General features: G+C 46.0%; 1 long non-coding RNA gene across 4 annotated transcripts; it reads left to right on the top strand.

Moving 5' to 3' along the window:
- Positions 1-3,674: 3,674 nt before the first annotated feature.
- Positions 3,675-8,998, top strand: LOC123061762 (uncharacterized). Of its 4 annotated transcripts, none has more exons than XR_006429270.1 (8): positions 3,675-4,120; positions 4,229-4,918; positions 4,993-5,049; positions 5,397-5,606; positions 5,783-5,968; positions 7,616-8,072; positions 8,336-8,502; positions 8,671-8,997. It is a non-coding gene; the product is annotated as an uncharacterized lncRNA (long non-coding RNA). The 4 variants fall into 4 exon arrangements; XR_006429267.1 differs by having other exon boundaries at positions 4,226-4,918; XR_006429269.1 differs by lacking the exon at positions 3,675-4,120 and having other exon boundaries at positions 4,137-4,918; positions 8,570-8,998.
- The last annotated feature ends 2,180 nt before the right edge of the window (positions 8,999-11,178 follow it).

Genomic DNA, 11,178 nt, shown 5'->3' with positions numbered 1-11,178 from the left:
AGCCGGAGGCCCCAATCAAGCCACGTACCGGGTCTGAGGCACAAACCGGTCCGACACACTCTCATGGGTCGTCGTCGCTGTCTTTCACCAATCCATCTTCAGAGCAAGTACTGATGCAACGACCTTGTCAGGCCTGCCGTCGAAGCCGCCATAGTGCCAAAAGCTTTACCATCCTGCGCTCGTCCATCCAGACACATCCGTCGTCGAGATCCAGCTGCACCATGCCATGAATACTCGTCGTCGTCGACGTGGTAGATCCAACGCCGCTCCTCCTACCAACCTCCACACCATCTCAGCTGCAGCTATCACGTAGAGCCCACTACCCACAGTACCACTCTCCCGAATGCCCAAGCCTCCCAAGACGGCGCCTCCATGGAGGACACGACACGCAGGGCACCGCCGCCACTCAATCCAAGACGGATTTTGGACTTTCGTCCGGGAGGGGAGTCAGAGGTGGATAAGATGGACCTCGACTTCACCTCCAAAGAGGGTAACGACGCCAAAGCCGCCGCCGATGCCGGGTCGAGCTAGCTGACCAAAGTTTCCTTCGGCCCCCATCCTTGCCAGGAACCTCTGTCTACTCCAGATTTGGCAAAGAGCAGTCAACCGAAACATACTGAGATGAGAGTGCCATGTGTGCTCAACCCTTCAAAAAGGAGGATCAAGAAGGACATCCGGGTCAGAGCAACAACCCAGCAGAAACACCGGAGCACCCAAACCGGGTTGCCAAGCCGGATCTAGGAGGATCTGACCTGAACAACGATAGAAGCCACCACCTTGCGTTGGCCTCCAGCCTCGAAGCACTGGATCGAGAGGCATCTGACTTGAAGCGGTTGACGCACGCAGCCGCCAAATCTTGCGCAGGACGCAACCACCACCACACTGCGCCGCGAGAACGCCACCATGTTGTAGACGCACCGACTGCACACGCCACCGCCAGGAGTGCCCATCGCCACTCCGCCGTGCCCCACGCTAGCCCAACGCCTTCATTCGATCAGGCCATCCCGTGACAGGAAAACGATGAAGGGGAGAGGAGCCCCGGCGCCGCCATTATTGCCGGCCGGGCGAAGGCTTCGCCCGGTGGCGCTGCTGGCAGCGGCGAGGGAGGAAAGAGTGTCAGGGAAGGGATCGCCCGACGCTTAGGGTTACCCCCTGGGTCACCTGCCAGCTAGCTTCATGGCGGGTTTTTCTCTCTCGTTACTCCAAGTGAAGCAACAGTGTTGAGGGCGAACCTCCCGGAGCACACAATCGTGAAGGGTGACACAGAAACTACCGATGCGCCTACGGTAGACATTTCTGTTGTTTTTATCTCTCGCTCGATAAATTCCCATCTTCTGGTGCAATTTACTTGGAGATCGGTGAGGAGCAAGCGCAACAAGGCCGGGTTGCAGTGTGATTGAGCCGGCTCACGGTGCCGTGGAGGAGCAAATACGAAACGAACACAATTCTCTCCCTAATAATCTATCCCTAATAATAAAGCACAGATTGACTCCGTGGGTTCACCGTCACAATACACTTCTTCCCGTGAATTTACGCTTTCAGTTTTTTTCGCCTATATTATTTTCTACATCTAAGGTGGTATTATTTTACCTACATATCTTTATCCGAGGTTGTACGGGTAGGGATTGGGCCTGAGGGGTGGATCCGGTGGAGGCGGAAGAACAACACACGTAGCCGCCGGACGAGGAGGTTGTTGGTGTTAAACACGACCTGGAAGTTCCATATGTGTACGTGTGCAACAACCAACAAGTGCATATATGTGTCCGTGTAGGTTTGGAGTTAGACACCAAGTAAAATTAATATTGGCTAGCTAGCTAATATATACATGTGTACCCCGGACCAGCTTGTAACTTGCACCGTGGATTTGTGAAGGAAATACGTTACGCCGGTGTGTGTGCGTACGCGCGTAGTAGTATGTTACAGCTGCAGCTATCGATCAAAGCAAGGATCGATCTGGTGCTGTCGTACGTGCGTGCTGCTTTTGCTACAATCAATCAAGTTGAGGCTAGCTTTGTGCTGCGTATTGTTTCGGCTGCTTGGGGTAGAAACCAGGACAATCAGCAAGCTTCGCTTGGTCGTCGATCGTTTCCTGTTGTCGGAAAGTACTCGGCGTTGGGTCTGGGCCAACAGAGACCGATCCCACGGACACTTCGTCTAAGTACTTGTAGTGTGGTGTGGCCTGACCTCTTGGTGCCCGACACGCAAAAAAAAAAAAGACACGCAGCCTGATTATGTGCGCGACCTTCTCACCGCCGGCAGTCTGAAAGTCTTCAAGCTCGCTTGCAACTTCCCCAGCGTCCGCAGCACTAGCAAGTTAGACAAGGAGGGCTTCTTGGGCGCCGCATGCTCTGGCTGGATGATAGCCACCCGGAGCGCTCGCCAACAATGTTGCCGCCCATGATTTACCTAGCCGTCCTGCTCCTTTAACTAGGAGCCTTGGAGATTGGAGCGTATAACAGGTTTCTTTTTTTTTTGGAAAATCAACAGGTAGTGTATGCAATCATCCAGCGGCAAATCACTCAAGCCAACAACTAGCATCACAAACACTAATCCATCGAGTAGCAGAGAATCGGTGCAACTAATAACAAGTGACTTTGGTGTGCGAATAAAGAGGCAATGCAATGTATGTGATTGATGATGAGGCTTTCTTGCATCTTTTGAGTGCTGCAACTTAGGCCGGAACGTCACGGAAGGCCGGATAATATTTTGGTAGCCGGAAAGCCAAGCGTGATGGAGACTGATTACTGCAAAAAGTTACAGATGCTAAAATTATTTTCTGCTGTTGAGTTTGCAAGCTATATTGTATAATTAATAACTATTTTTTGTTGTCGAGTTTACAAAGTCTTAAGTGCATCTAGCGATCAGTTTTATTTGATTTGAATTAATAAGGTGAGATGTACATTAATTATAGTAACTATAAATATTATGTTCTCAATGCATTGATTTGAACGTTGCCATTTTTGTTACCATGTTGCAACGCACGGGCTCTTTTGCTAGTCTTTCCCTAATAATAAAGTACGGATTGTCTCCGTGGGTTCACCGTCACAATACGCTTCTTTCCATGATTTTATGCTTTCAGTTTGAATTTATAGCATATATACGAGGTGGTACTAATACATATATCACCCGTACGTCAAAAACTCTATGTTCCAATCGGTATGTCAAAGACTTAGGCCTGCTGGCTGTCCGTTGGCGGCCCAGCTTCAGTGCAACGCGGGGAGAAAAAAAATACACAGTTGCGATAGGATTTGAACTCACAACCTTTTAGCCGATTCCTTTAGCATTAGCCAACTAAACTAGGTCAGCCTATGTTGCTTTGATACGCTTTGTTTTACTTAAAAAATAGTACCACCTCGCCCTTTTACAAGGACAATCATCAATCTCTACTTCTAATATCGCAGTTGGTAGGTTGCGTTTCGGGTTTTATTTTCGTCCCACCTCACCCGGTTTTTTGGTATTTCTTTGGTACTTCCTCCCACCTCCCGCTCAGCCGCGAAAAACCAAGAAAAACCCTCCAGCCAAATCCCCCATCCGCCCCTACGCGCCTAACCTCCGGTAGAACCCATCTGTCACGAACGAAAACAAACCGGCGAAGATTAACCAACGAAAAAATCGCTGACCAAACTCCCGCACATACGACCGAGGTATCGTGCCCTCGAGCGAGAAACAGTTGATGCGGCCTCGGCCGTTGGTCTAGTGGCGCCCTGCTGCTCGAGTGGGCAGGCGGGCCGGCCAGATCTGGCTGTCTGTGGAGGCGTGCGTCCCTGCTGATGGCGCTGCTGGCCTCGAGAGGGCGGGCGTTCTTGGACGTGCTCCTTGGCGCGGCTGTGCGGGGCGTGCGGCTGCTGCGGCGGCACGTGAGGGCTGGCGCGGATCTGGGCATGGCAGCGCGAAGTGGCCGTTTCTCTGGCTCGATCTGCTGCTACGGTGTCCAGGCGGCCGGAAGGAGATGGTCGGTGGTTGGAGGGGCTGTAGGCGCGCTGGTCTTACACGGTGAGGGTTGGCGAGGTGGGCTACTCGGGTCCACTGGTTGGATGGTTAAGGTTGCCGGCGAAAGCTGAACTCCGGCAGTGGCCGGAGTTGTCGATGGCAGCACCGGCAGGCCGTTTCCTTGCTGAAGGTATCAATGTTGCAGTCCTCACCTTCCACTGCCCCATGTCTCCCCCTGTGATTCACTGAAAACCTGATTCGATCCAGCTTGCTTGCTTTGTACTGTATTGCGCAGCAGCCAGACATGCCCATCCGGCCGGAAAGGAATCGGCAAGCTGCAGATTGATCAAGCTAAGTAATTTTCTTATCTTTGTTTGCACGGCCAGATAGCACGCCTTCTTGCTGATTACTTCTTCCCGTACACTCACGTGAAACAACATAGATTCACTAATTGATTTCGGCCAGATGCGCTAATACAGAAAGTTAGCTCGATTAGTTAATCTCCAGCTATTTGGGCCTAATATTTTTTTGATCTGGTCAAGTTCACACTGGGTTCTTATTTTCATAAGGCCAAATGGTGTTCATCAATGCTTGGACATGAACTCTGTTGTCATCCTATTTTAACAATATTAGGCCCAAATTTGATGTATTTTCATAACGCTGAGCTCTGTTGTCATCCTATTTTCTACAATCTTATGCTATTCTTTTTCTTCCATTCGTTTGCTTAACATTATATTCTCTGTAGATATGTCAAATTTGATGTGTTTGAAAGATGACTAAGAGTAGCAGTACTGTCGTATGGCCGGCTTAATTAATATTCCAACCACCAATCGTGGCTACTAACTACCAAGAAAAGCAGTCATATGTGTACCTTTACTAAGAGTAGCAGTTCCTGAAGTTTATATATTGCAGACTGCGGTGTGGTGGTCAATAAATCATGTCAAATGTTGTAGGGTGCTCGAAGTAATGAGTTTGCTGCTGCTTCAAGGTTGGAAGAAACATTCAACTTCTACCATACTACCAGTCCTGATGTAGCTAAGCTTTTCCACATTGACCCTGCAGCCAAGTGCACCTCTGTAGTCTTGCTGAAGAAAGAGGAGGAGAAGTTGAACGTATAAGGTATTTTTATCACTAACTTGGTTCAGCTTCCAGCAGCTGCATTTTCTTTCTATGCATATTAGATTATTTGACCTATGAATTCATTATAAATGTACCGTGCTTTGTGCTGACAATGAGTTCAGAGCATCTAGCATTGCCGAAGTCATATCGGTTAACACACTAACACTGATCACCACCCTCACACAGGAAAATGCCTCTGCGATATTTGATAGTCCAGTCAAGAAACCAATATGTTCCGTCCTCCTCTATTTTGCAATAACTCGCTCGGTTTTCCCGATCCTTCGTGTCCTTTTCCTATCAAGGCTGGTAGTTATTCCTCTTCTTGATTGTTTTGTGTGTCGTCACAGGTGTCGTGGCTGGAGGCCACATGGACCCCACCTCCGCCGCAGGGGCGACGTGTATTTCCTCTTGCTTCACCGCCTTATAGCCAAGCAGACCAGGAGTGACCTCCTCTCCTACTACACCAGCAGCCTTCACTGGCTCTGGAGACATGCTGGCCATTGACGCTCCGACGCCGATGAGTAATCAGTTCCATCATTGACATATAACCTGACAAGGTAGTGGCACATGCTCTCCTCATCGTGATATGATCTAATTATTATTCGCTTGATCTTGATGTGTCGTTTGCTGCCTGTTTATCTTTACTTTAACTGCTCACTACAGAGTACGGTTGTCGGTATATACTCTCATTCCATGATTTATCTTTACTTTAACTGCTCACTTCATCTCACAGTTGTTGGGCGGGATGGGTTCCGTTGGCGTTGTGGTCCAGACACAATAATTCTTTGAAGCAGCGCCGTAGTGGAATGATGTAAAAAAAGTGTGATGTGCCACAATTTGGATGTAATGATTTCTAGCTGCTATGAGGAACGAAGCTTAATCGGTGACTGCACTCTTTTTAACCAAGCTTCAGTCTAAGGTAAATGATACCACATATTATGCCTCCTCTTTTTAATCTTCTATTTCTCATGCTGAAGTGTTGCTATTAATACTTGTATGTTAATTTAGCTATTGGAATCCTTCATCATCTTCCTGTTTGGTTTAGTAATTATTTGGGAGATAATCACTTTGGGGTTTCAGGCACCTTGGTATGCACATGGCAATGCAGAGCCCAAGAATATGATTCTGGACAGTAACCTGTAGTTTCATCAACCATACTTCTGGTCATACTACTGTACCTACAATCACTCTCATTCAATTTTTTTTAGAGGAACTGCATTTCACCGATCTGGACATTCAGTTAAGGAATTTGAAAGGTTCAGGTCATACATGATTGATATGTGCATTTAATTGCAAGGTCAAAACTTTTACTGAGATGCTTCTTTGCCCCATTACAAGTTACGAATGACACACTTATTTTCAAGTTTAACGTCTAATTGCTCCCTTCTTGATGCATAATTTTCAGCAATCAAGGTTGGTCGCTACCTTACCCTGTCCTCGTATAGTTAATAGAAATCCAATTTAAGGTTCTATAATTAAATACAACGCCAAGAAGCACTACAATCTTCTCTTTTTCTAAAAGAGTGGTATCAATTTGTTCGGAATTAGAATATTCCTCTTTTTGAAACACTCATATCTTTTGATTATTCTAACCTGGGACTAAGTATAGTTGGATGCAAGCTTGATATGTAAGTACGTCTTAGTTTAATTATTAGTCCTTGACCATGAGCAAGAATCTAGCTAGATGGGCTTTCATGTTACACATATATGCTTGTCACTGGTTTGCGAGCTAATATAAAGGGCAACCTGGTGCATGTAGCTCCCGCTTGCGCAGGGTCCAGGGAAGGGTCCGACCACTTTGGGTCTATAGTACGCAGCCTTTCCCTACATTTCTGTAAGAGGCTGTTTCCAGGACTTGAACCCATGACCTCATGGTCACAAGACAGCAGCTTTACCACTGCGCCAAGGCTCCCCTTCGTTTGCGAGCTAATATCTATTAATTAATTAGTTAATTCTTGAATTAACCTGTAATTTGCTAACTATTATTGGTTATCACCGTCCACCATCTTCGTTTGGTTGTAAGTTGTTGACCATTAGCAAGAAGCTAGCTAATTGTGTGTGCATGCCACACACGTGCACATATATCAGTTGTTGCGAGTTAAGATCATCTGCCAACTACCTTTATATGTAATTGTGTGCTGCATTCTCACTGCTTCTAGTAGATACTATCATTTCAGAGTTCACCTAAAATTTGCAATGTTCAAAATTTTGGGATCAAAATACAACTTTTTTTAAATTTAAGCCAATATAAAGTGTGTGCAGGTTGACTTTTAAACCATTTTTGCTTACAAGAAGCTTATCAGTTGTAATGTTTAGCACCTACATAACCTGATGGTCATGTAGTGACTTGGGATTGGCGATTAAAGAAACATGGGTATCGAGCATATTAATGTGAGAAGTAGATATACAATATGTTGTAAAGGAGAAGACAAGTAAATATTGAGTGTGAAAGATAAGTATGATTTTTTTACTATCATATGAATTATTGAATTTAATCTGGTATTCAACCCCTCAAAATTAGATTTAATACATGCTACTACACCATTACTTATCTCTACTATTAAAGGAGAATTTGACAAGTAATCAAGCAAATCAGCACTATCGTCGATGGAAGTTGTCGTGCGGAGATGGAAGTTGACAAGTAAGTTTCTCCATGAAGCTGATCTGATGTGAAGCTTGTGCCAGATAAAAGGTTAATTGAGTTCTCATCTCCAATATGTGTGCATTCTAACTATCCTTGTTGATTCAGTGGTTCCATGATGCTACATTTCACTTGTTTTTCACCTCTTGATGCTACTATGGACAGAAGGCGTTTGCTAATTTGCACATTAATTTTTTTTGATAAACTGTGCCAATATCACCTGCATTATGATTTTTAAATTATTGATCCCTGCTATAATGTAGCGTGCCCACATAACAAGTATTCCGCAATCTTCGCAAGCATGTATTTGTTTGTCTAACTATAGGTGGAAGAACAAGATCCACTGTGTGTGCAACGGCAACAATAAATATCATGTCATTAGGTAGACTTCTGATAATTCTACTCTGCATTTCTTTTGCTTTAGTAGAAGTGTTCTGCTGCATTATTCTATGGGCCACAAATTTTCTACCATTCTTACATTAACTCAAGGTTGTGTCCTGGTGCTGACTTATTTGAGTTTTCTAATTGGGTTTGTTGTGCTATGCTGAATATCTTTGTCATGTAGGATGTTTTCTAATTTTTTTGTTATGTAAAAAGTTTTCAGCTTGCATTCTTAATGACATTGAGGTTACTCTATGAACACAGATCATGTCATTTGACTTCCCGGAGAACTACATATTCCTGGCTATTGGAAGGGTCAGGTCAAGTACTGAGTTGATTGCCCAGAGAGTTGAGTTTGTACAGGAGGCTGATAAAAGAAGTCACTTGATGGATCTGCTCCATGTGCAAAGAGACAGTTCAGATCAAGGGAGGTAATATTTTGATTGTCCGTTATTTTTATTATTCAATCACTTACTCTGACGTTTTGTTGTTCTTTAGTTTCTCTTAAGATTAGTTGTGGAAGTACTCTGGAGGTGCTCCAAGTAGAGAAAGCAGATCTTTATTCCAAGTGATCATTTTTCTGCCGTCCTTTGCTGCAGCAAGCTCTCATACTTGTCTTAGTGGAGAGTGGAGACCAAAAGGGGTGCCGACTCACTAGAGAACTGGTTTTGTATGAATGGATTTTCAGCGACTTCAGTTCATGGTGATGGAAACCAGTAGGTTTATCCTTTTTTTTCCTTCAGAACCTCCCATTTTTGCTTGGAGCATATTTATTTCTGCTTGTTCTCTGGAATGATGTAATAATCGGCCAGTTGCTACCATCAAATGAATATTGCCAATTTACTATTCCTTTGGTTTGTTTGACAGACTATTGTAGCTTTTGTACTTTCCAGGTATTGCTACCACACATCAAATACTTATTTACTGATTTTCTCCAAAATTCCTGTTGTTTGAATCTTCTTACCTGTTGATGAATACTGGACGTTTGTTCTTATGAAACTAAAGATGTTTGTGTTATCAAGGGATGTTTTTTCTTGGCATATTGATGTACCAATTCTTACAGGAAGAGATGCATCCACGGATGTCGTAGTTGACTGCATCTTCAACCTTGGGGAGATTAGTGATATTTGGCTATGTTAGAGGATCAATGATAGAGGAAAAAGTTATTAGGATAATAGAAGTTGTTAGGCTATTTTTCTTTGTACATGTGATTTTAATCCTGAGGTAGGAGGGTTTGTATGAGTGCAACTATCACCTCTCATGCAATGCTAAAAGGGGAAAGGAAAAACATCAGAGGACTTTGTGATCTTTTATGTATATCATTGCAAAATTGTATGGGAAAATTGTTGAATTTGTCAAAACTTCGAGGATGGAATTGATGACGAATGTTGCAAGTCATTCTAAGTTAGGGATGATGGGTATGTGTATGGCAATGTGGCGAGCTTGGAGAAAACATATGCAAATTTGTAGCTGGGTGGTAATGTAGAGCTTTTTTTTAGAGAAAAGGCGAAGGTCGAGCCCAACCTTTCCCAACATTGAAATAACAAAGCCATCAACCAGCCAGGATTACAAGAGCAATACAATAAAACGAAAATAAAAGTGAAACGAAAGTAACCGATACAAGGTACAAAACAGAACAGACTCAACCGACCACCGCCGTGCCAACAATGGCAACCCAACAGGACCATGAGAAGAGAGCAGCTTGCGCTTGCATCGTGTCGCTATCTGCATGCAGGGACCAAACATGGTCTGTTTCCACCTCCGTAAAGGGCCACTACACTTCACCCAGGCTCGATGGGTGCCGCACCGACGGGCGGCAAAGTGGATCCCTAGAACCCAGAGCCACGGTGCCCAAGCTGTCAAAGGAGAATAGCATAAACGAACCCACAAGCAATGAGTAACCAACCACATTGGCACCGTCGTCGGCATCAGAAAGGAACCACGTCGGTCGAGAGTTGATTATCGAAGGAACAATCCATGGGGCATGCCAAGAGGGCCAACACCAAGCACCAACCGAAGTCAAGCAACAAGTTGCCAGAGATGAGAACAGGTCGACAACGCCACCACTATTCCCCCACCTCTAATAGATCCCGGGGGACGCCTTCTGGAAGGAGCACGACACCATGATACCATCGTCGTTCAAAGCAGGGGACCAAGGGCTTTCACCCACGCTAGGGGGGGGACAGGGGAAGATCCTCACCAAAGCCTCCCGGAAGGGGGTCGACACCAAAAGGTCTTGACATCGATGTGGCCGCCACGTCGGCCAAAAGATTCCTCCGGATCCATGCCTTCCCACCAGGTCTGTGGAGCCAGCACACGGGGACAGTGTACACGGCGGCCAGGCATCGTAGCCAGCTTAGAACGGAGTAGATCGGGCCGCGGGCAGAGCAGAACCAGGACTCAGTGGAAGGCAGACCAGTTGCGACTGCCCACACAACCGATGACCGCGACCCCATGCCACCCGCACGACCGAGGGACAACCCATCTGCACACCCACCGGCACAACCTACCGCCCACACTATGCCGCGCACCACCGACTGGGGGTGCCGCCCTGGGAGCCGAGGCCCTCCACGTGAGGTGGAGCCGCCACCTTTATCGGTGATGCGCGACCGCGCTAGAACCACCTCAGGCGGCGGAGGAGGAGAGAAAGGAGGAGGGGGTGAGTGGAGGTGGCAGCTAGGGTTGGCTCCCGAGTCACCTCAGAAGAGACAATGCGGGGATGGGGAGGCAATCCAAACAACTCACTTCTAGCTACAGTTGAAGCCAAGCAACTTGATATATTCATCTCTTAGTCCATGGGTTAGGGACGATGGGAATGACTATGAAAATTTGGCAAACTAGGAGAAAACACAAGGCATATTTGGAGCGGGGTGACAACATAGCAAAGCAATAATACAATGGCCGAGGAGCTTAGTTGAGTGAGTCGTCATTGATCCTTTTGTCAGCCCGTGGCAACGCACAGGCATTAAACTAGTTTATATACATGTTCAAGTGATCTGTCATCAATCATCCTAATAAGCCGGCTCCGAAATTGGTAATCAAAGGATGATGAGGGTGCCCAAAAATGGAAGTATTGAAGGAAGGAGGGAAGCAAGAAAAGATTCTCG

Source organism: Triticum aestivum, chromosome 1A (assembly GCF_018294505.1).
Source record: "Triticum aestivum cultivar Chinese Spring chromosome 1A, IWGSC CS RefSeq v2.1, whole genome shotgun sequence".
NCBI lineage: Eukaryota > Viridiplantae > Streptophyta > Magnoliopsida > Poales > Poaceae > Triticum > Triticum aestivum.
This window is presented reverse-complemented; position numbering and strand designations above follow the sequence as displayed.